This window comes from Manis javanica, chromosome 4 (genome assembly GCF_040802235.1).
Source record: "Manis javanica isolate MJ-LG chromosome 4, MJ_LKY, whole genome shotgun sequence".
Taxonomy (NCBI): domain Eukaryota; kingdom Metazoa; phylum Chordata; class Mammalia; order Pholidota; family Manidae; genus Manis; species Manis javanica.
The window spans coordinates 154,560,322-154,586,133 of record NC_133159.1 but is presented as its reverse complement, the minus strand read 5'-3'; the positions used below and the strand labels follow the sequence as shown (position 1 = coordinate 154,586,133).

The following is a 25,812-nucleotide window of genomic DNA, read 5'->3' as shown; positions in this document are numbered from 1 at the left end:
CTGCTTACAGTGCGTGAACACAGGGAGTCAGTCAGTGGGGTGGGAGTCAGGGAAAGGCAGGGTATATAGAAAACAAATGTTTTCCTTAATTCTTATTACATGGCTTACCTCATGCTGTCATAAACCAGACACAGCCCTTGGTCAGGGACCTATAATTGGCTTGTTGAAACTGGCTGCCTGTTTTGCCTGCCCTAAGTGTAGGCTGAATAATGACCTGAAATGCTGGCAGGGTCTCCAGGCTTTTGACATTTGCTGTGTGGGACCTCCATATAGGATTGCCAGTAACTGAAGCAGGAGGAAAAGGTGTGAAATTTAGAGTAAAATTAGCTGAAGTTCCATAACTGGTTATCCATTGTCAGTTTTCTTTCTCATGGGGAAGGCTAGAGAGGGTAGATGCAGGTAGTCAGAGTACCTTTTGGATTAGAACTGAGGCAAGGCAGGCATAGTGCCATTTGTTGGCAAGAGGGCTGACTATTAGGCATGTCTGAAGGTAAGCATGACTGTTGAGTAGGAGAGCAAAGTCCAAAACAGAGTGTTAGAGGCAAATAGTGCTTGAGGAATGTAGAGAAAATGAAAATTCTTATGTCCAAGATTCCCACCTGACCCTGGTCGGCTTGCCTACTGCACACATGTGGGCAATGAGCTATTATTGACTATATATAGAGGCTCAGGGCTCTGGCGGCACAGCTGCAGGCAACCAGAGGCTGGAGTGCTGGCAGTGCAGAGACTGAGATGGCTGTGGGGATGGAGAGGCCCCGAGGCTGCATGCAGACTTGTTCTGAGGCGAATGGGATTCTAGTGCTTGACCTGCCACCGTTGGGTATGAACAGGGGTAAAAACTTTCACCCCAAGAACTTTGCATTGCCATTTTTTGGTCTCACCAAAGCAAGGGTGAACTTGCCCAGGGCTGAAATTCATTGCAAGACAAGGAAGCAATCAGAAATTGAGGTGAAGAGCCAGGGAAGAGGAGAATAGAGTGATCAGGTGAGTTGGATGACATAGAGGCTGTCTCCAGATACACTCATAACAAAGGAAGATTCTGACATGGAACTTTCATAAGCTTCTGGCATTTTGGCCCGTGTGGACCCATTTGAAAGTAAGACAGGACAGATGGAAACTGACAAATAGTAAGTTTAGAACTGTGTCACCCTGCAAACATGACTTTTAGGAAATTTCTCCATCATCTTCATAGGGAAAAAGGCAGGTTGTATAATGACTAAGAGTGTAGGGAATTTAATTCTGAATTCTAAGAGTGTAGATTTTGGGCTCAGAGAGACTGAAATTCAAATCTGATGTTGCCATTTATTAGCTGTGGGACCTTGGTCACATTCTTAGTGACTCTGAGCCTTATTTATGGGCATCTGTTAGATGGCAACTAAAAATAGTACCTACCCCAGAGCGTTGTATTCATTGAGATAAATCATATAAAATGTTAAGCAAGGTGTCTGGCATGTTGTAAATGCTGCGTATTTACTAACGGTGGCTGTGATTATGGTGATGATGATGTTGATAAAGAACGATTAGTATTTGTGGAAACAAGGGGGAGAGAATTTGTCCAGTTAGATTAAAGCATCCAGCTGTGTCATGGGAAGTTCCTGAGATGTGAATTTACCAGATGCAAAACCTTCCGTTTCTTTTTAGCAGATCTCACAGCATAATTATTCTTACAAATGAGTCACTGCTCCCGGTCTTATTCTGTGGGTGTGAAATCAATCAGCGAAGACCTAAGCAGTGTGCGGGGGAGTGTTTCACATGGCCTCATATTGGCAGATGGTTGGGTCCTGAGGCCGGTGGAGCCTGGCTCTGCCCACCATTGTGTGATGTTGCTCCTGCTCAGGTGCCCATCAGGACATTCCCCAAAACAGTTTGGGCACAGATTTCCTCTTCTTTCACTTTAATAGGTAAATAGCCAAGTTCCAAAGACAGGTTGCCATTCAAACACTGTCACTTTTTCTCCCTCCCAGTAGAAGCTGATGTCAGGCAGAGAGAGGGCAAGGAGGGAGCACAGTGGTTCCCGAATTATTCCTTTTATAGTTTTGAGAATAAGTTCAGGAACTGACAGAGAAAGGTATGAGCTCAAAACTCTCACTTTTTACAGACGTCCCCAAATCTCCCATTGGATGTCGATCCCTATAGCTTTAGGATCAGCTCAGCAGAGTTACATCCAAAAAAGAATTCAAATTTTAATTGTTGTAACATTTGTGATTTTTTTTCCTGGTTTGTTTGGTCCCAGGTTGCCTGCTAATAAGACAGGTGTATTTACTCACTTGTGTGCAAACATTTCTATTAGGCAAACCAAACTCTGGCACATTCATCATAATTCCACTTACGGCAAAGGGATCTCTGTCTTTGATTAGCTTCATTACCTCTACAACAAATTGGATTTACATCATCTTAAACCTCTAGCCTTTTCTCTTTTTCCCCCCAATACACAAACGTTTCTATTTGACCAGACTTGGTTTCCTTTGCCTGTAGCAGGTGGGTTCATTCGTTGAGCCATAGGTTCAGTGCCAGTCCATTCCTGAATTAGTCCTGCCTGGGTTAAGGTGTGTCTCTGGAGCCCCATCTTTACCCATAGGAGGCATCTAGGAGGCATCTTGCTTCCCCAGGTCAGGAAGTCGGCCTACCTGCAGAGTTACCTGGGTTCCCAACATTTCACTGACCTGCAGTCCAACCACCACCATGTCCATTTTGTCCAGAACTAAGGAGATTTCCTTTGCCCCTAGCATGGTGGAGTAGGATGGCATTGCTTGAACATCCAAGCGAGTTAACAACATCTAGAATTTGGGGCTCTGAGACAAAAGATATGCAGATTTCTAGCTCAGATCTAGCAATACCCTTGCTTTCATTCTTACACATGACGTCAGTCAGGTCTGAGCAGCCAGTGTCTAGTTTAGAGGGTGCACGTACTCACTGACCCATGGATTCCACACTTAGGCGTGGTGCTGTGGATGTATGAGCCTAACCTGATCTGGCTCATAATTCACATTTTGGTCCACACGTTGGTCTGGATCTCTGCTCAGAACCTCAGCCTGCTGGGGCTGGAGCTCAGGTGACTTGATGAGCTCTTGTTAACCCCCCTGCCAGGGTCCGGTGAGGGTCTCTGTCTTTTGGATCTCTAACTGCTATCTTACTGTCCTGCTTAAGAGAGAAACCACATAGAAATGAGAGAAACTCTAATTCCTTGGGTCAGTAGACAGCTATCTCAGCCTCTTTTCCCCTCCCTCCACTCCCTATATGAGACCTTCTTGGATGCTGATATTATTCTGTTAACCTTAAAAATAAACCTGTCATTTTTTTTTACCAGTAAAAATGGGTTTATATGGGAAAGCAGATCATTGCAATTTGGGACAAGCGAGCTATGGCAAAACCATAGGTAGGTGTGGAGAATAAAGGAGAGGAACACTCATTTATAGAAGAAAGGGTGGAATTGGGAGGGGTTCTTATCAACAAAAAGTCCATTGGACTAAACTGGGATTTCGAAGTGTAATGGCTTCTCACTAGCTGAGTTGTGACAGTCAATGGCTGGACCCTTGGGGGTGGGGAGGAAAACCTTCCTCCTGCTTGGTAGTAAAATAGTAGCTGAAGATGATCATCCTGCAAGGTTGGGTCTGGAAGTGAGGCAGCGTGGTAGGGCGTCAGAGGCCCCCTGTTGGCCTTGCTGCTCCGTTTTAGCGAGGGTTCCCTTTCTTCTCACAAATACGCAAAACCTCTGCACACTCAGATTTTTGGAGGATGTCTTCCAGTCTATCCTAGCCCCAGTTAAGCGCATTCCTAGACCCCTTCTCTTGCTGTTGGTCCACTACTGAAATCTCAGCAAGCCTTGCAGCAAAGCCTGAGTGGGTGGCAGTCACAACCCAGGACTGTGACCTATGTTTATCCTGTTGTATCTCCCCTATAAAACCTACTAATGCCCACTATTCTCAAGTCTACCCCTGGCATCCTTTCTAACTCAAATCCTACCTCCATTGTAGGTGGTGGAGATGGCCAGTGAACACCAAAGCAAATAAAAAATGAAGATTTCAGAGTAAAAACGTGCTGCAAATAAAATAACATATGGCAATGTGCTGGTGGCTTTCAGGACTACACAGAAATGACAGAAAATGTAGTGGCTCTGGGCAGAGGTGACAGTTGAATGGTGATTTTACATCAGTTAAAATGACCTCAGTTTTAACAGTAAGCAATCAACTTAAACAATAATCAGATTTTCTTCTCAAGTGAAAGAGAAGATACACATAGATCTGACAGTCTCCAGGAATGGAGCTTTGGGGATTCAATCCTACTTCACTGAATACCACCTGGCTCTGACCTCTGCCTACTGGGGTCATCCGTAGGCTGGCTGAAAGATTGCTGCTGGGTTCTGGACGTCCTATCCACGTAGGAGGTCATCCGGTAAGACAAACAGGAGTAGCAACCCTCACTGACCAGCCAGGATACTTCCTCTGGTTCTTCTTAGATGTACCCTTATATTTTGTGGGCCAGATCAGGTTTTATGCCCCTTCCTAAACCAGTCACTAGCAGGAGAATGGCACTGATTAACTTAGAACAGGAGCAGCATCTTTTTCTGTAAAGAGTGAAAGAGAACCTAACCTACAGTTTCACTTCATCACTAGTGGTCACCGTGTTCTGGAAGCAGACGATCCTCTTTCTGGCGATTCAGAAGGTGAATAGTAGCCTAACGCCATCACAATGTCTTGTCATTCATCCCACTTCATCTCATCATGTAGGCGGTTTAGCATTTCACATCAGCATAAGAAGAAGGGTAAGTACAATACATATGATATTTTGGGAGAGAAAGACCATACATCCACATGTTTTATTACAGTATTTTTTTGAAATTGTTCTTAGTTATTGTTGTTAATCTCTTACTGTGCCTACTTTATGAATTAAACTTTGTCATAGGTACATATATGTAGGTAAAAACATAGTACATGGATTCCATACTATTTGTGGTCTCAGGTATTCAATGGGGGTCTTGGAGCAGATCCCCTATGGATAAAGGGGGACTGTTGTAAATATTTTCTATATTTTGGAACATGAAGTCTCTGTCATAACTACCTACTTTTGTTTTTGTAGCACCAAATTACCTATAGACAATATATATAGGGATCGGCTTGGCTGCATACAATAAAATTTTACTTACAAAAATAGGCTTTGAGTTTTAACACTCAGGTCATAGGTTGCTGACCCCTGGCTTGCACTAACTGGGATTTACCCATAGATAGAGTGAATATGTAATTTTTAGTCTGAACTAGGGCACTTTTGACAACAAAAGGGGATGCTTTTATTATACTTAAATAATAGGCATCAACTTGGTCTGTCTTAAAGTCATCCTCTGGGTCATGTGAAGGAGGGATACATACCTCAATAAACGATTCTGACCAAAGTAAGAAGTGGGGGCCTGCTGGCGAGGAAACCGGCAGTGTGTGCCTGGCATGGTAGGAAGAGATGCACGATGTGAGAGGTGGAGGACAAGCACAGGCTGAGGCTGAGCGAGTCTAGGGGAAGTGCTGGCATGAGCTCTGAGCATGCTGGGAACAGGGAGAGGCCCCTAGGCTGGAGGGAGGTAAACGGGGGAAAACCCCTGCATTCCCAGAGGTGGAGCCATCCAGACCACGGAGGACATTCAGGCCACGGTAAGAAAATCCGAATTTATTCTATGCACAGCTGGAAGCTGCTGGTTGATCTAAGTAGAGGAGTGATATCTGTTTTATGTTAGGAAGATAGTCTGGCTGTATGTGGAGAATTGCTTGTAAGGTGGCAAAAATGGAAGCAGGGAGACTGGTTAGGGCACAGTTGTAGTACTACTAGGCAAGAGATGGTCATGACCCTGACAAGTTATCAGTGAAGACAGAGAAAATATTTTTTGAGGAACATCAAAAGGATTTGCTGAAAGATCATGTACATGTGTGGGGTTGGGGGTGGCTTTGGGGGTGGGGCAGGCAGGCAGAAGAGAAATGCAGAATAATGGTATTTACACACCATTTGTTACATGCTAGGTTTTTGCATCTGTTTATTTGGCCCTTTTAGCTTTGTTCTTGTTCTTGTTATTTTTCAAATAAAGAATTGAGGCACAGGGGACTCAAGTTATATGCCCAAAGACACATAGCTGGTAAATGGCAGAGCCATGCTCCGAATGTAGACATCTGCCTCCGGAATTCATCCTTGCGCATCTTACGCTGTTCGGTCTCTTGTGCTGTTCTCACGATATTCCTGTGACCCAAGGCTCTGGGCTGAGCCATCAGGTAGATCGAACTACAATCTGCTGAGATGGGGAAGAACAGCAATGCCGCAGGGAACTGCTCCCTTTAGTGAACCCATCCAGCAAACAGAAGGATGCACTGACAGTATCACCAAATAATGACATCTCTTCATTCTTGTATATTTGTGTTTATTTGATCACTATGTAATTTACGGTTGTGTAACTTACCATATTATTTTAGATGTTGGCTCATTTGCTGGACTGGGAGCTCAGTGAGAAAAAAAGCTGCATCTTCATCTTGTATCACTTACATTATGTACCCTTTTATTTGCATACAGTAGATCCTCAGTAAACATTAATTGATCTGTAGAGTCCTGGACTACTTATTGTCTAATCAGTTAATGATTGAACTTGAAACTTGACTACAGGGAAAGCACTATGGATTTGAAAGACTTGTCTGAGTATTAGAATGTTCTTAAGAATTTAATTTTATGCTTCTTTCCAGATTTTTAGATTTTTTAACACTTCAGTTTTTAATTCATTAAAAAATTTTTACTTTTCATTTTGAAACAATTTTTATTTTTCAAAAAAAGTCACAAAGATACTGTAAGGAATTCTCTTGTACTGCCTACCCAGACATCCCAAATGTTAGCATTTTAAGCAGCCACAGTTGCAATGGTTTGTCACTGGTGATCACTCCTCCCTCTGGAGATGCTTTGACTGTGTTGATTATTTCTCACTCTCTTGGATTTCACTGGATACTCCTTCTCAGACTCTTTCACTGGCTCTTTCCCAATCCTTTAATTTCTTGGTGTTCCTCAGGATTTCTGCGCTAGTTTGTCAACCCTTTCTAGTCACAGTCGCTCTCTTGATGATATCATCCAGGCTCATGTTTTTGAATATAGTTTATCCTGAAAAATTCTAAACTTGTATCTATAGTTGTGGCATCTCCCCTGAACTTCAGATTCCTATATCTGACTGCCCACTTGATGGTTCCACCTGACTGCATAATAGTCATCTTAGATTTCATATGCCCAAATAAAACATTTGATCCCTTTCCTTATTCCTTCCAACCACACCTTCAAAGTATTTTTCATTTCATTAAGTGACACTACCATTCACCATATTACTCAAGCCCCAAACCTTTCCTTAAATGTCCATGTGCTCTGAAAATTCTTTCCTGACTACTAAATCTGAATATCCAGACCCTTTCATTTCACTGTGACTAAGACATCATTTCCATGGGTGCAAGGACCTTGTTTATTTTGCTGAATGCTTACCAGAATACCTGCTATATATGGGGCCCAAATATTGTTGATAAATGAATGAACATACATTTGACAAAATAAAATTCAACAGACATTTCTTATAAATCATAGATGGGGATTTAAAAATTTTAGATGATTAGTTCTGAAGAGACTTTTCAAAACCAATATATGCTAGTTGTAAATAATTTTAAATGCATAGGAGTTAAATGTAGCACATGAAATTTTCTTGTTCTATTATGTAAATGTATAGCTTTGATATTGCTTAGAATACCATAAAATTCTCTTAAGAAAAGAAATATGTATATTACCAACAGCTAAGGGGGAAACAATGCCTTAATGGTAAAACATTAGAAACTTCCCCCCACAAAAAAAGTGACCACTGAAACTATTGTTATAAAAAATTTTTTCCTGGAAGTTCTGAAAAATGCAATAAAAGATGAGGGCAACACCACCAGCAAATATATATGCATAGTATAAAGACTAAAAAAAAAAAAGTAATGAGGCACCCAGCTAAAGGCATATAAATACCTACATGGAAAAAGAAAAGGGGAGATATTTTGGGAGCAGCAGACTAGCAAATAAAAGAATGTTACTGGGTAGGTTAGTGTTAATCACTTATGTAAAAGTTATAGACTCAAGAAATGTAAATTCTATGCTGCCAGGAGGAAAAACAGTGAAACAAACTTTTACTGTGGGTCCATCAAAAGGCTCAAAAATGGGTGGCAGTAAATATATGGGTGATTATGGATCTTAAAACAGAGGGATTAAAAGGCATGTCAACTCCCCAGTGTGTCCCCATCCTTGCCCACGTGGAAGATGGCCCCTTTCCTGCTGTGGTGTCAGAAGAGTGGAGGCTTATTCTCTGCAGGGGATAACTGTAGGAGCTCCCAGGCAGTGCTAGCAGTCAAGTACAAGAAGCAAATAGGTATGTGTTTATTCCTTAACTACTGAAATCCTCGGTTTCCTTCCCCCAAGGTGGCTCTTGGGAGGCTGAGGGCCAGTCTACATCTTGCAGTCAGGAGACTGTAAGAGGCTTTTTCTGGTGACTTTGATCACTTAGGGAGGAAAGACCAAGGAATGTTAACACCCTGGAATTCCAAAGGAAATGGTTCAATCAGTTCATTCCACTGTGAAGAGGTCCCGCTGGTTTCCAATCAACTTTTTAGTTTTCCTTCCTAAAATTGAGGGACCACGAAAGACCAAGGCCCCACAAACATTAAGGAGCTTGGAGGAAACAAATTATTCCAAGGGGTATTTACGAAAATAAATACACAGATGAAAAATACCCAAAAGAACAGGAATAAAATCAGATACGTTTTAGAGAACAAAATAGAGCTTTAGGAAATGCAAACTGTGATTGTAGAAAGGAAAAAATTAATAGGAGCATTGGACAGTAAAGTTGAGGAAATACCTCAGAAAGCAGCCAAATGTGAAAGAGAAGAGTGAGAAAAATGTTAGAGGAAGAATTAAGAGGTACAGCAGCAGAGAATTGTTCCAGAAAAAGAGAAATGCATAAGGAGACAAAAAAAGAAATAGTTCAGGAAAATATTCTAGAATGGAGGGGCTAATTTAGGACTCATGGTGCCAGATTTGAATGGCTCACGGAGTACCTAGCAAAATGGATGAAAATAAAGCCCCACCTCATTGAAATTTCATAACACATGGGAAAAAGGGTATCCTCAGCACTTCCAAAGGGAATAAGACAGCTTTATGCAAAGGCCCAAGAGGCTGAATGGCAAAGTATCTATCTCTCAACAGTGAGACCAGAAACTGGAAAATATTGTAGAAATGTCTTCGAACTTCTGAGTGAAAATAATTTATTTCCAACGTAGATTTCTGTATGCAACGTAACTATCAAGTGTGAGGGTAAGATAAAGACATTTATAGACATGCAAAAATTTACCTCCTTTTCTTCAGGAAGCTACTGGAGGGTGCACTGTGCTAAAATACAGTGATTAAAGCAAGAAGGAGGAAGAAATGGAATCCAGAAAATAGTGGATTTAACATGAGAGATCAACAGAAAAGAAAGACCAAGAGAATAACTAGGTGAAGGGAGACCCACTTACAATAGATCTAAAGAGCACACATCATAGGGAAAGACTTCTCCTAAAAGATAAACATGATAGAACTCTGTGTTTGGATATCTTGAGAGGATTATGCACCACGGGGAAAGAATATGGTGATAAAGAGCAGTCCCTGGAAAACGACGCCCTTCTCCCTCCCTCTAAAAAATCCCATCCAAATAAATAAACAAGTAGAAACAAGATAATGATAATGTCAGGGGGAATGAAAGGTTGATCAGGAAAGTTAAACTACTGCTCAGTTGTCAATAGCATTTACATTAAAATGACAATGTAAATAGTGATCAAATAAAAAGACATTTGGTTAAATGAGTGATGGAGATCAAAAGGTACAGACTTGCAGATAAAAATAAGTCATGTGGATATAATGTACAGCACGGTAACCATAGTTAATAATGCTGTGTTGCGTATCTTAAAGTTACTAAGAGATCTTAAAAGTTCTCATCACAAGAAAAAGAATTTTGTTACTGTACAGTGACCGATGTTAACTACTTATGGTGATCATTTTGCAATATATACAAATATTGAATTATTATGCTGTATGCTTGAAACTAATGTAATGTTATATGTCAGTTATATCTAAAAAAACAATGAGGTTTGAAGGATAGGGTGAAAGGATTGCAAAAGAAAGCTTAACTTGGATTTTTATAGGAGAAAATCAGATAATCCTGAAAACTAAAACAGAAAACAAAAAGCAATAAAATAGTAACGTAAGCAGATGATTTAGAAATGTGGAAGTGAGTACCAAAGGGAGCCGCTCAAAGGCTTCAAGGCAGTTGCTGTGCTGGGAATCTGGAAATGTGGATGAGGACGGTGAAACGGGAGTGTTCTGAGCCTAACAAGGTTTGTAGACCTATCTGACCTTTTCTCTGTGTATGCATATATGTTTTTTTAATTATTTTTTATTAAGGTATCACTGATATACACTCTTATGAAGGTTTCACATGAAAACCATGTATATATATATGCTTTGATACAAATAAAACTTTAATGACAACAGCTTAAAAGAATTCCTGGAGAGAACTTTCATTTCACAATAGCAAAAGAACCAAAAACACTTAGGGATAACCATGAAGAAAAAAGTGTTGTCGTGTGAAGAAAATAGCAAAACTTTACCAGAAGGAAAAAGAAGGTATAAATTAATGAAGTGTATTCATGAAGAAGAAAACTAAATATTTTAATACTGTCTATTCTTTATTGTTTTAAGACAATATGAATCAGAATATTAGGAGAGGTTTTGGAGACTGGCAAAATTAAATTAAGCTGGGAAATAGGATAATTTTGAAAAAAATAATGAGGGAACCTGTCTTTTGAAATACTAAGAGATATTTTAAAGTTAAAGCAGAGTGGAATGGATACATTAGCCATTAAACATTACAATGGAAAAGAATAAATACCTTTGAAAAAACCCTGTAGTTTGTATAAAAACACATATAATTATTTAAAATATCAAAAATGTCTTGAAATACTATGTTAGATCTTATGATATATTAGAAAATACATTTTTGAAGGATTAAAGTGTAAACATTTATTTTTAAAATTTTATTTTGGTATCATTAATCTACAATAACATGAAGGACATTGTTTACTAGGCTCCCCCTTCACCAAGTCCCCCCCACATCCCTGTTCACAGTCACTGTCCATCAACATAGTAAGATGCTGTAAAATCACTACTTCTCTATGTTGCACAGCACTCCCTGTGCCTCCCCCACACTATACATGCTAATGGTAATGCCCCCTTTCTTTTTTTCTCGCCCTTATCCCTCCCTTCCCACCCGTCCTCCCCAGTCCCTTTCCCTTTGGTAACGATTAGTCCATTCTTGGGTTCTGTGCTTCTGCTGCTGTTTTGTTCCTTCAGTTTTCTTTTGTTCTTATACTCCACATATGAGTGAAATCATTTGGTACTTGTCTTTCTCCACCTGACTTATTTCACTGAGCATAATACCCTCTAGCTCCATCCATGTTGTGAATGGTAGGATTTGTTTTTTTTTATGGCTGAGTAATATTCCATTGTGTATATGTACCACCTCTTCTTTGGCCATTCATCTACTGATGGACATTTAGGTTGCTTCCATATCTTGGCTATTGTAAATAGTGCAGTGACAAATACAGGGGTGCATCTACCTTTTTCAAACTGGAGTGCTGCATTCTTGGGGTAAATTCCTAGGAGTGGAATTCCTGGGTCAAATGGTAAGTCTGTTTTGAGTATTTTGATGAACCTCCATACTGCTTTCCACAATGGTTGAACTAGTTTACATTCCCACCAGCAGTGTAGGAGGGTTCCCCTTTCTCCATAGCCTTGCCAACATTTGTTGTTGTTTGTCTTTTGGATGGTGGCGATCCTTACTGGTGTGAGGTGATATCTCATTGTGGTTTTAATTTGCATTTCTCTGATGACAAGCAATGTGGAGCATCTTTTCATGTGTCTGTTGGCCATCTGAATTTCTTTTTTAGAGAACTGTCTATTCAGCTCCTCTGCCCATTTTTTAATTGGGTTATTTGCTTTTTGTTTGTTGAGGTGTGTGAGCTCTTTATATATTTTGGATGTCAACCCTTTATCAGTTCTGTCATTTACAAATACATGCTCCCATACTGTAGGATACCTTTTTGTTCTATTGATGGTGTCCTTTGCTGTACAGAAGCTTTTCAGCTTGATAGAGTCCCATTTGTTCATTTTTGCATTTGCTTCCCTTGCCCGGGGAGATATGTTCAAGAAGAGGTCACTCATGTTTATGTCTAAGAGATTTTTGCCTATTTTTTTTCCTAAGAGTTTTATGGTTTCATGACTTACATTCAAGTCTTTGATCCATTTCAAATTTACTTTTGTGATGGGGTTAGACAGTGATCCAGTTTCATTCTCTTATATGTAGCTGTCCAGTTTTGCCAGCACCATCTGTTGAAGAGACTGTCATTTCCCCATTGTATGTCCATGGCCCCTTTATCGAATATTAGTTGACCATATATGTTTGGGTTAATGTTTGGAGTCTCTGTTCTGTTCCATTGGTCTGTGGCTCTGTTCTTGTGCCAGTACCAAATTGTCTTGATTACTGTGGCTTTGTAGAAGAGCTGAAGTTGGGGAGTGAGATCCCCCCCACTTTATTCTTCCTTCTCAGGATTGCTTTAGCTATTCAGGGTCTTTGGTGTTTCCATATGAATTTTTGAACTATTTGTTCCAGTTCATTGAAGAATGCTGTTGGTAGTTTGATAAGGATTGCATTGAATCTGTATATTGCTTTGGGCAGGATGGCCATTTTGACGATATTAATTCTTCCTAGCCAGGAGCATGGGATGAGTTTCCATTTGTTAGTGACCTCTTTAATTTCTCTTAAGAGTGTCTTATAATTTTCAGGGTATAGGTCTTTCACTTCCTTGGTTAGGTTTATTCCTAGGTATTTCATTCTTTTTGATGCTATTGTGAATGGAATTGTCTTCCTGATTTCTCTTTCTATTAATTTATTGTTAGTGTATAGGAAAGCCACAGATTTCTGTGTGTTAATTTTGTATTCTGCAACTTTGCTGAATTCCGATATTAGCTCTAGTAGTTTCAGAGTGGAGTCTTCAGGGTTTTTATGTACAATATCACTTCATCTGCAAATAGTGACAGTTTAACTTCTTCTTTGCCAATCTGGATTCCTTGTATTTCTTTGTTTTGTCTAATTGCCATGGCTAGGACCTCCAGTACTATATTGAATAACAGTGGGGGGAGTGGGCATCCCTGTCTTGTTCCCGATCTCAGAGGAAAAGCTTTCAGCTTTTTGCTGTTCAGTATGATGTTGGCTGTGGGTTTATCGTATATGGTCTTTATTATGTTGAGGTACTTGCCCTCTATACGCACTTTGTTGAGAATTTTTATCATGAATGGATGTTGAATTTTGTCAAATGCTTTTTCAGCATCTATGGAGATGATCATGTGGTTTTTGTCTTTCTTTTTGTTGATGTGGTGGATGATGTTGATGGATTTTCGAATGTTGTACCATCCTTGCATCCCTAGGATGAATCCCACTTGGTCATCGTGTATGATCCTTTTGATGTATTTTTGAATTCGGTTTGCTAATATTTTGTTGAGTATTTTTGCATCTATGTTAATCAGGGATATTGGTCTGTGGTTTTCTTTTTTGGTGGGGTCTTTGCCTGGTTTTGGTATTAGGGTGATGTTGGCTTCATAGAATGAGTTTGGGAGTATTCCCTCTTCTTCTATTTTTCGGAAAACTTTAAGGAGAATGGGTATTATGTCTTCTCTGTATGTCTGATAAAATTCTGAGGTAAATCCATCTGGCCTGGGGGTTTTGTTCTTTGATAGTTTTTGATTACCGCTTCAATTTCAGTGCTGGTAATTCATGTTTAGATTTTCTGTTTATTTCTGGGTCAGTCTTGGAAGGTTGTATTTTTTTAGGAAGTTGTCCATTTCTCCTAGGTTTCCCAGCTTGTTAGCATATAGGTTTTCATAGTAGTCTCTAATAATTCTTTGTATTTCTGTGGGGTCTGTTGTGATTTTTCCTTTCTTGTTTCTGGTTCTGTTGATGTGTGTTGACTCTCTTTTCCTCTTAATAAGTCTGGCTAGAGGCTTATCTTGTTTAGTTTCTCGAAGAACCAACTCTTGGTTTCATTGATTTTTGCTATTGTTTTATTCTTTTCAATTTTATTTATTTCTTCTCTGATCTTTATTATGTCTCTCCATCTACTGACCTTAGGCCTCATTTGTTCTTCTTTTTCCAATTTCGATAATTGTGAGATTAGACCATTCATTTGGGATTGTTCTTCCTTCTTTAAATATGCTTGGATTGCTATATACTTTCCTCTTAAGACTGCTTTTGCTGCGTCCCACAGTAGTTGGGGCTTTGTGTTGTTGTTGTCGTTTGTTTCCATAAATTGCCGGATCTCCATTTTGATTTGGTCTTTGATCCATTGATTATTTAGGTGCGTGTTATTAAGCCTTGATGTGTTTGTGAGCCTTTTTGCTTTCTTTGTACAATTTATTTCTAGTTTTATGCCTTTGTGGTCTGAAAAGTTGGTTGGTAGGATTTCAGTCTTTTGAAATTTACTGAGGCTCTTTTTGTGGCCTAGCATGTGGTCTATTCTGGAGAATGTTCCATGTGCACTTGAGAAGAATGTGTATCCTCTTGCTTTTGGATATAGAGTTCTGTAGATGTCTATTAGGTCCATCTGTTCTACTGTGTAGTTCAGTGCCTCTGTGTCCTTACTTATTTTCTGTCTGGTGGATTTGTCCTTTGGAGTGAGTGGTGTGTTGAAGTCTCCCAAAATGAAAGCATTGCATTCTATTTCCTCCTTTAATTCTGTTAGTATTTGTTTCACATATGTTGGTGCTCCTGTATTGGGTGCATATATATTTATAATGGTTATATCCTCTTGTTGGACTAAGCCCTTTATCATTATGTAATGTCCTTCTTTATCTTTTGTTACTTTCTTTATTTTGAAGTCTATTTTGTCTGATACTAGTATTGCAACACCTGCTTTTTTCTCTCTGTTGTTTGCATGAAATATCTTTTTCCATCCCTTGACTTTAGGTCTGTGCATGTCTTTGGGTTTGAGGTGAGTCTCTTGTAAGCAGCATATGGATAGATCTTGCTTTTTTATCCATTCTATTACTCTGTATCTTTTGATTGGTGCATTCAGTCCATTTACATTTAGGGTGATTATTGAAAGGTATGTACTTATTGCCATTGCAGGCTTTAAGTTTGTGGTTACCAAAGGTTCAAGATTAGCTTCTTTACTATCTTACTATCTAACGTAACTCACTTATTGAGCTATTATAAACATGGTCTGATGAGTCTTTATTTTTTTCCCTTCTTATTCCTCCTCCTCCATTCTTCATATGTTGGGTGTTTTGTTCTGTGCTCTTTTTTAGGAGTGCTCACATCTAGAGCAGTCCCTGTAAGATGCCCTGTAGAGGTGGTTTGTGGGAGGTGCCACCTTTTGCTTGTCTGGGAATTGTTTAATCCCTCCATCATATTTAAATGATAATCATGCTGGATCCAGTATTCTTGGTTCAAGGCCCTTCTGTTTCATTGCATTAAGTATATCATGCCATTCTCTTCTGGCCTATAGGGTTTCTGTTGAGAAGTCTGATGATAGCCTGATGAGTTTTTCTTTGTAGATGACCTTTTTTTCTCTCTGGATGCCTTTAATCTTTGCCATTTTAATTATTATGTGTCTTGGTGTTGCCCTCCTTGGATCCCTTGTCATGGGAGTTCTGTGTACCTCTGGTCTGAGAGGCCATTTCCTCCCCTAGTTTGGGAAAGTTTTCAGCAATTATTTCTTCAAAGATACTTTCTATCCATTTTTCTCTCTCTTCTTCTTCTGGTACCCCTATAATGTGGATATTGTTCCATTTTGATTGGTCACACAGTTCTCTTAAAATTCTTTCATTCCTGGAGATCCCTTTATCTCTCTCTGCATCAGCTTCTCTGCATTTCTGTTCTCTGTTTTCTAGTTCATTAATGGTCTCTTGCATCTTGTCCATTCTGTTTTGAAGTCCTTCCAGAGCTTGTTTTATTTCTGTATTCTCCCTCCTTAGTTCTTGCATATTTCTCTGTAAGTCCATCAGCATGGTTATGACTTTTGTTTTGAATTCTTTTTCATGAAGGCTGGTTAAATCTATCTCCCCAGGTTCCTTCTCAGGGGAAGATGTAGAAGATGCCGAAGCTGTCTGGGTTAGTCTTGTCTGGATCAAATTTTTTTGCCTTTTCATGTTGATAGATGCAATGGTGAGCTATTGACTCATCTGTCAGCTGGTAGAGCCAAGCCTTTCCACTTGCTCCTGGCCTTTCTTTACTGGGACACCTGTGACCCCTAGTGGCTTGTGTTGGGCAATTGTGTGTAGACTGGGTCTCTGTATCTTGCCTGGTCAGTAAGGAGGAAGCTCCCTTGCTGTGGGTGTGGCCAGCCTCAGGCTGCTTCTCTGCTATGGCAGAGTCCCGGGAGGGGTAATGGACAGGGGGGCTGTTTGGCTGTTTACCTCCGTGAGGGGTCTCAGAGCTATTGCCCAGGGGGTTAGTGTGCCCAGAGATCCCTGGAATTTCTAGCTGCTGGACTGTGACCCGGGGTTCTTCCATCCAGCTGTGGTGTCCCTGTCCCCTTAAACTTTCAAAAAGCACTTGCTTTTCTTTGTCCCTGGGGTGCTGGCTGTGGGGACCTGCTCACAGGTGTTACTGTCCTGTTTCCCTAGTTTCCAGCACCCCATGCACGCACTGTGTGTCTGCGCTCTGGTGCGGATGGCTGGGGCTGGGTGTTTAGCAGTCCTGGGCTCCCTCTCCCTCCCTGCTCCAACTCCTCTCCTCCCTCCAGGAGCTGGGGTGAGGGGCCTTGGGTCCCGCCGGGCTGCAGCTTGTATCTTACCCCTTTCACCAGGTGCTGGGTTCTCACAGGTGTGGATGTAGTCTGGCTGTTGTCCTGTGTCTTCTGGTCTCTCTTTTAGGATTAGTTGTATTTGTTGTGTTTTCAAAAATATATATGTTTTTGGGAGGAGATTCCCAGTGTCCTACTCGCACCGCCATCTTGGCTCTGAGTAAAGTGTAAACATTTTAAACTGAAAATATTGTGTGAAAAATAAGCAATATTTAAATTAATCATGAGTTTAGAATGAATTTTCTAAGCATAGAAACCAATGGAAGTAATACTATCACAAAGATATATAGGTTGCTCTACATAAAAATTAAGTCTTGAATCTTAAAACAAAAAAAACCCTGAAACACCCTTGCTCAACCTATCAGACTTGACTTTAGGGTGAGTTGGTGGGGTGGGGTTTGCTAATAGGCTGGTGACCCCCACCCCTAATCATGTGCATTTAACTCTGGCTTGTCCCACCTTCTCCCCATCTCCACTCCTCCACACACTCCAGCCTTAGCTTTCCTAGTTAAACCATTAAATTTCTTTATTTAAATTTTTAAAATAATTTAACTTCAAATAAAATTGTAAATATTTAAGATGCATGACATGTTGATTTGATATGCATACACATAAGTGAAATGATTTCTACAGTCAAGCTAATTAACATATCGCTTCACATAGATAGCACTTTATGTGTGTGTGTGTTGAGAGGACCTGAAATCTACTCTCTTAGCAAATTTCTAGTTTCACTATGTCTTATTAACTATAGTTATAGTGTGCATTATATTTCTAGCCTTATCTAATATAACTGCAATTTTCTATCTTTTGACCAACACCTCCCATTTTCCCGACTACCCTCACCATCCCTGGTGACCACCAGCTTCTACTTTCTGCTTCTGTGTATCCAACCTTTTAGAGTCCTCTTAGAAGTAAGATCATATTGTTTTTTCCTTCCTGGGTCTGGCTTATTTCACTTAGCATAATGTCCTCCAGATTCTGTTGGTATTTTTGCCTGGGCATAAACACCCAGCTAACTCTTACTGCACACAGGCATGGGGAACAGGTAGGGTGACCAGAGATTTCCTGCCAGCAGAGGCAGCCTTTCTCGTCCCCTCCACCCTCCTCTCTACATCAGGACCCTCCCTGGAGTCTCTTGAGTAGATGGGATCCTTCTGCTTATTCCCCTCTTGTTTTCTGGGCGGGGTATCCTCCAGTTTAACTAGCAACATGATCCCATCTATTTTTAATTTTTTTGAAGCCTTAATGAGATATAATTGTTATCCAAATTTTGCACATCTCTAATGCATGCATTTTCATGAGTTTGGAGATATATATATATATATATATATATATATATATATATATATATATATATACACACACACACCTGTGGTATGCTTCCATTTATTTCCAATATACAAAAATCTATTGAACTCTGCTAATGCTCCCCTTGTGTTCTTTTTGTTCTTCTGATTTTATTTCCCTTTTTAGTACTGAATTACAATTTTTTGGGAACTCAGAGAGAGAGAGAAAAACATCATGCTCAGTCAATCATCTGGAACGAGTAGTCTTTTTTTTCTATTTTGGTATCGTTAATCTACAATTACATGAGGAACATTATACTTAGTAGAATCCCCCCATCACCAAGTCCCCACCTCATACCCCTTTACAGTTACTGTCCATCAGTGTAGTAAGATGCTACAGAATCACTGCTTGTCTTCTCTGTGTTGAATAGCCCTCCCTGTGCCCCCCACTACATTCTGTCTGCTAATTGTAATGCCCTTTTTCCCCCCTTGTCCCTCCCTTCCCATCCATCCTCCCCAGTGCCTTTCCCTTTGGTAACTGTTATCCATTCTTGGGTTCTATGAGTCTGCTGCTGTTTTGTTCCTTCAGTTTTTTTCTTTGTTCTTATACTCCACATATGAGTGAAATTATTTGATACTTGTCTTTTTCTGCCTGGCTTATTTTACTGAGCATAATACCTTCTAGCTCCATCCATGCTGTTGCAAATGGTAGAATTTGTTTTCTTCTTATGGCTGAATAATATCCCATTGTGTGTATGTACCACATCTTCTTTATCCATTCATCTACTGATGGACACTTAGGTTGTTTCCATTTTTTGGCTATTGTAAATAGTGCTGCGATAAACATAGGGGTGCATATGCCTTTTCAAACTGGGCTTCTTCAGTCTTAGAGAAATTCCTAGGAGTGGAATTCCTGGGTCAAATGGTATGTCTATTTTGAGCTTTTCGAGAAACCTCCATACTGCTTTCCACAATGGTTGAACTAATTTACATTCCCACCAGCAGTGTAGGAGGGTTCCGCTTTCTCCACAACCTCACCAACATTTGTTGTTGTTTGTCTTTTGGATGGTGGCGATCCTTACTGGTGTGAGGTGATATTTCATTGTGGTTTTAATTTGCATTTCTCTGATGATTAGCAATGTGGAGCATCATTTCATGTGCCTCTTGGCCATCTGAATTTCTTCTTTGGAGAAGTTTCTGTTCAGATCCTCTGCCCAGGATTATTTGCTTTTTGTTTGTTGAGGTGCATGAGCTCCTTATATATTTTGGATGTCAACTCTTTATCGGATCTGTCATTTATGAATATATTCACCCATACTGTAGGATGTCTTTTTGTTCTATTGATTGTGTCCTTTGCTGTACAGAAGCTTTCCATCTTGATATAGTCCCACTTGTTCATTTTTGCTTTTGTTTTCCTTGTCCAGGGAGATATGTTCATAAAGAAGTTGCTCATGTTTATGTCCAAGAGATTTTTGCCTATGTTTTTTTCTAACAGTTTTTATTATTTCATGAATTACATTCAGGTCTTTGATCCATTTTGAATTTACTTTTGTGAATGGGCTTAGACAATGATCCAGTTTCATTCTCTTTCATGTACCTGTCCAGTTTTGCCAGCACCATCTGTTGAAGAGACTGTCATTTCCCCATTGTATGTCCATGGCTCCTTTATCATATATTAATTGACCATATATGTTTGGGTTAATATCTGGACTTTTTTTTCTGTTCCACTGGTCTGTGGGTCTGTTCTTGTGCCAGTACCAAATTGTCTTGATTACTGTGGCTTTGTAGTAGAGCTTGAACTTGGGAAGCGATATCCTCCCTGCTTTATTCTTCCTTCTCAGGATTGCTTTGGCTATTTGGGGTCTTTTGTCTGGTTCCATATGAATTTTAGACCTATTTGTTCCAGTTTATTGAAAAATGATGTTGGTATTTTGGTACGGATTGCATTGAATCTGTAGATTGCTTCAGGCAGGATGTCCATTTTGACAATGTTAGTTCTCTCTAGCCAAGAGCATGGGATGAGTTTCCATTTGTTAGTGTCCTCTTTAATTTCTCTTAAGAGTTTCTTGTAGTTTTCAGGGTATAGGTCTTTCACTACCATGGTTAGGTTTATTCCTAGGTATTTTATTCTTTTTGATACAATTGTAAATGGAATTGTTTTCCTGATTTCTCTTTCTGTTAGTTCATTGTTAGTGTATAGGAAAGCAACATAGTTCTGTGTATTAATTTTGTATCCTGCTGCTTTTCTGGATTCTGATATTAGTTCTAGTAGTTTTGGAGTGCAGTCTTTAGGGTTTGTTATGTACAATATGTCATCTGCAAATAGTGACAGTTTGATTTCTTCTTTACCAGTCTGGATGCCTTGTATTTCTTTGTTTTGTCTGATTGCTGTGGCTAGGACCTACAGTAATATGTTTAATAAAAGTGGGGAGAGTGGGCATCCCTGTCTTGTTCCCGATCTCAGAGGAAAAGCTTTCAGCTTTTTGCTGTTCAGTATGATGTTGGCTGTGGGTTTATTGTATATGGTCTTTATTATGTTGAGGTACTTGCCCTCTATACCCACTTTGTTGAGAGTTTTTATCATGAATGGATGTTGAATTTTGTCAAATGCTTTTTCAGCATCTATGGAGATGATCATGTGGTTTTTGTCTTTCTTTTTGTTGATGTGGTGGATGATGTTGATGGATTTTCGAATGTTGTACCATCCTTGCATCCCTAGGATGAATCCCACTTGGTCATCGTGTATGATCCTTTTGATGTATTTTTGAATTCGGTTTGCTAATATTTTGTTGAGTATTTTTGCATCTATGTTAATCAGGGATATTGGTCTGTGGTTTTCTTTTTTGGTGGGGTCTTTGCCTGGTTTTGGTATTAGAGTGCTGGCTTCATAGAATGAGTTTGGAAGTATTCCGTCCTCTTCTATTTTTTTGGAGAACGTTAAGGAGAATGGGTATGATGTCTTCTCTGTACGTCTGATAAAATTCAGCAGTGAATCCATCTGACCTGAGAGTTTTGTTCTTGGGTATTTTTTTGATTACCAATTCAATTTCATTGCTGGTAATTGGTCTGTTTGGATTCTCGATTTCTTCCTTGGTCAATCTTGGAAGGTTGTATTTTTCTAGGAAGTTGTCCATTTCTTCTAGGTTTTCCAGCTTGTTAGCATATAGATTTTCATAGTATTCTCTAATAATTCTTTGTATTTCTGTGGGGTCTGTCGTGATTTTTCCTTTTTCATTTCTGATTCTGTTTATGTGTGTAGATTCTCTTTTTCTCTTAATAAGTCTGGCTAGAGATTTACCTATTTTGTTTATTTTCTTAAAGAACCAGATCCTGGTTTCATTGATTTTTTCTGTTGTTTTATTCTTCTCAATTTTATTTATTTCTTCTCTGATCTTTATTATGTCCCTCCTTCTGCTGACTTTGATCTTCATTTGTTCTTCTTTTTCCAGTTTCAATAATTGTGGTTGGCTTTAGACTATTCATTTGTGATTGTTCTTCCTTCTTTAAATAGGCCTGGATTGCTATATACTTTATACTTTTCTCTTAGAACTGCCTTTGCTGCGTCCCACAGAAGTTGGGGCATTGTGCTGTTGTTATTTGTCTCCATATATTGCTTGATCTCTGTTTTAATTTGGTCATTGATCCATTGATTATTTAGGAGCATGTTGTTAAGCCTCCCTGTGTTTGTGAGCCTTTTTGTTTCCTTTGTACAGGTTATTTCTAGTTTTATACCTTTGTGGTGTGAGAAGTTGGTTGGCAGAATTTCAATGTTTTTGAATTTACTGAGGCTCTTTTTGTGGCCTAGTATGTGGTCTATTCTGGAAAATTTTCCATGTACCCTTGAGAAGAATGTATGTCTTGCTGCTTTGGGGTGTAGAGTTCTTTAGATGTCTATTAGGTCCATCTGTTCTAGTGTGTTGTTCAGTGCCTCTGTGTCCTTACTTATTTTCTGTCTGGTTGATCTGTCCTTTGGAGTGAGTGATGTGTTGAAGTCTCCTAAAATGAATGCGTTGCTTCTACTTCCTCCTTTAATTCTGTTAGTATTTGTTTCACATATGTCGGTGCTCCTTTGTTGGGTGCATATATATTTATAACAGTTATATCCTCTTGTTGGACTGAGCCCTTTATCATTATGTAATGTCCTTCTTTATCTCTTGTTACTTTCTTTGTTTTGAAGTCTATTTTTTCTGGTATAAGTACTGCAACACTTGCTTTTCTCTCCCTATTGTTTGTGTTTAATATCTTTTTCCTTCCCTTCACTTTTAGTCTGTGTATACCTTTGGATTTGAGGTGAGTCTCTTATAAGCAGCATATAGATTTGCCTTCCTTTTTTATCCATCCTATCACTCTGTGTCTTTTGATTGGTGCATTCAGTCCATTTACATTTAGGGTGATTATCAATAGGTATGAGCTTATTGCCATTGCAGGCTTTGGATTTGTGGTTACCAAAGGTTCAAGGGTCGCTTCTTTACTATCTAACTGTCTAACTTAACTCTCTTACTAAGCTATTATAAACACAGTCTGTTGATTCTTTATTTCTCTTCCTTATTCTTTCTCCTCCCTTCTTTATATGTTAGGCATTTATTCTGCACTCTTGTGTTTCCTTTGACTGCTTTTGTGGATAGTTGATTTTATTTTTTGCCTTTAGTTAGTATTTGGTTGGTCTGCTTTCTTTGCTGTGATTTTTTTTCCTCTGGTGACATCTATTTAGCCTTAGGAGTGCTTCCATCTAAAGCAGTCCCTTTAAAATATCTTGTAGAGGTGGTTTTTAGGAGGCAAATTCCTCAACTTTTGCTTGTCTGGAAATTGTTTAATCCATTTTTCAAATTTACATGATAATCATGCTGGATACAGTATACTTGGCTCAAGGTCCTTCTGTTTCATTGCATTAAATATATCACGCCATTCTCTTCTGGCCTGTAAGGTTTCTGTTGAGATGTCTGATGATAGCCTGATGGGTTTTCCTATGTAGGTGATCTTTTTTCTCTCTCTGGCTGCCTTTAATACTCTGTCCTTGTCTTTTATCTTTGCCATTTTAATTATTATATGCCTTGGTGTTGTCCTCCTTGGGTCCCTTGTGTTGGGAGATCTGTGGGCTTCCATGATCTGAGAGACTATTTCTTTCCCCAGCTTAGGGAAGTTTTCAGCAATTATTTCTTCAAAGACATTTTCTATCCCTTTCTCTCTTCTTCTTCTGCTACCCCTATAATGTGAATATTGTTCTGTTTGGATTGGTCACACATTTTTTTTAATATTCTTTCATTCCTAGAGATTCTTTTCTCTCTCTCTGCCTCAGCTTCTCTGTATTCCTGTTCTCTTATTTCTATTCCATTAAGTCTCTGGCACCTTGTCCAGTCTGCTCTTAAGACCTTCTATTGATTGTCTCATTTCTGTTATCTCTCTCTGGACTTCATTCCTTTGCTCTTGCATATTTCTCTGAAGGTCCATCAGCATGGTTATGAATTTTATTTTGAATTCTTTTTCAGGAAGATTGGTTATATCTATCTCACCAGGCCCTCTGTCTGGGGTTGTCTGAGTGATTTTTGACTGGACCAGATTCTTCTGCCTTTTTATGGTGATAGAAGTGGTCACAGGCTGGTGGTGCATGTGTCAGTTGGGAGAACAAAGTCTCTTCCTGCTTGTTGGTTACCTTACCCTTTCTGCTGCCTGTGCCGTATACCTGCACACCAGGAGTCGTCTCTGGGATAATCACCTGAGCTTCCCTTGATGGGGCGGCCCTAAGGATAGCCCATCACACTGTGGGGGGGGGTCGCAGATGTGCCAGATGTGTCTCCTGCAAGAACGGCACCCCTTCATGCCTTCTGGACCTTGCTCCAGCTTCTGCTGCATGTGCTGGTTACCTGCACATCGGGAACAGTCTCTGGGATAATCTCCTGAGCTGCCGTGGGTGGGCACCCCTCAGTATAGCCTAGAGCCCTGTGGGGGGTTGCAGATGTGCTGGGTGTGTTCTCCTGTGAGAATGGTGCCCCTTCGTGCCTTCTGGACTTTGCTCTGGCTTCCTCTGTCTGTCCCGGTTAGCTGCGCACTGGGAGGACACTCTGTGTGGTTGCTGTGGGTGGGGCTATTCTATGGCTGCTCCACAGCTCTGGTGGGTCAGCCAGTTTGCTTGCAGCAATGGCCAGGGGTAATGAATGGCAGTCTGCTTATCACCGTGAGGGGCTTCAGGGCTGTGTCACCCCCTAGGGGGTTATGTAGCGTGAAGTTCCTCAAGATTCCCTGCCTGCTGGGCTGAGTGTGCTGGGATGATTTTGTCCAGCTGTTGAGCCCTTGTCCCTTTAAGACTTTTAAAAAGCACCCGCTTTTCTTTTGTCCCAGCTAAGCCGGCTCTGGGGGCATGCTTGACATCTCCGTCTCAGATTTTACTTTTCCATTCCTCTAATATCCAGCACACCATGCAATGTGTGTCTGTGCTCCTGGTGCAGATTATTAGGGCTGTTATTTAGCAGTCTTGCACTTCCACTCCCTCCCACTCTGATTCTTTTCCTCCTGCCGGTGAGCTGGGGAGAGCTGGGGTTGGGGGAGTGCTTGGGTCCCGCTGGGTCACGGCTTTGTATCTTACCCTTTTCATGAGATGCTGAGTTCTCACAGATGTAGATGTAGCCTGGCTGTCGTACTGTATCTTCTGGTCTCTCTATTAGGAATAGTTGTATTTGTTGTATTTTAAAAAATGTATGTGGTTTTGGGAGGAGATTTCCACTTCCCTACTCACACCATCATCTTGCTTCTCCTTCTCCACCAGTAGTCTTTTCATAAATGTATGAATATTTGATTTCAAGGAAAATATAATATTTAAATAAAATGCCAAATAATGAAATGGTTCTAATAAAAATTAACATTTAACAAATAGTTTAAAAATAAGTATAAACACACTAATGACTCTATGGACCACAAAGACAAAGAAACTAAAGAAATTCAAAGAAGGAGTAAGTATGTGGGAATATTTTAAACCTTGTTAGTAGTCAAATGAATGCTATTTTATGTAAAGCATATTAAATTGATTTTTAAAAATTTTATATTCATCCTAGGGAGAGGGTTGCAAGTGGGCCTGCACACTTAAGACTCTTCTGGAGCGCACTTTAGCAAGACATTTCAAGGACACCACAATATTTCTTTGAATCAGGTGATGCTCTTCAAGGCATCTACTTTATAAGTATAATAAAAAATGTGGATAAATCATGTTAACATTACTAGTCTAATAGAGAGAAAAAATGGAAATAACCCCTATACCAACACAAGTAGAATTTTAAAATGTGTTATGATCTATATTCTGATTATTATGTAATCATTAAAGTGATATTTCAAAGAATATTTAATCTTAGAAAAGATGAGTGATAAGTCAGATTTTATAATGTTACTCAGGATCCAAATTTTGTAAACAATTAAGGTTTTCCCTTTTGGAAAAAATGCATATGTAGAGAAACTTCCTAGTTCCTATTAAACAGAATGCCCTGTCTTTAGGCTTCTTAGCATTACATATTTAGAACTGGTTACACTTTTCACTATAGCATGATTGTCTTGATTGAACATGAGCTCTCTGATAGAAGGGATATGTTATATTATTCTTTATATTTATGATTCTCAACAAAATC

General features: G+C 39.7%; 1 long non-coding RNA gene across 1 annotated transcript; it reads left to right on the top strand.

Annotated features, from left to right (window-relative positions):
- Positions 1-1,074: 1,074 nt before the first annotated feature.
- LOC140848763 (uncharacterized) lies at positions 1,075-25,349 on the top strand. Its single transcript, XR_012129879.1, has 3 exons — positions 1,075-1,127; positions 4,614-4,762; positions 25,249-25,349. It is a non-coding gene; the product is annotated as an uncharacterized lncRNA (long non-coding RNA).
- The last annotated feature ends 463 nt before the right edge of the window (positions 25,350-25,812 follow it).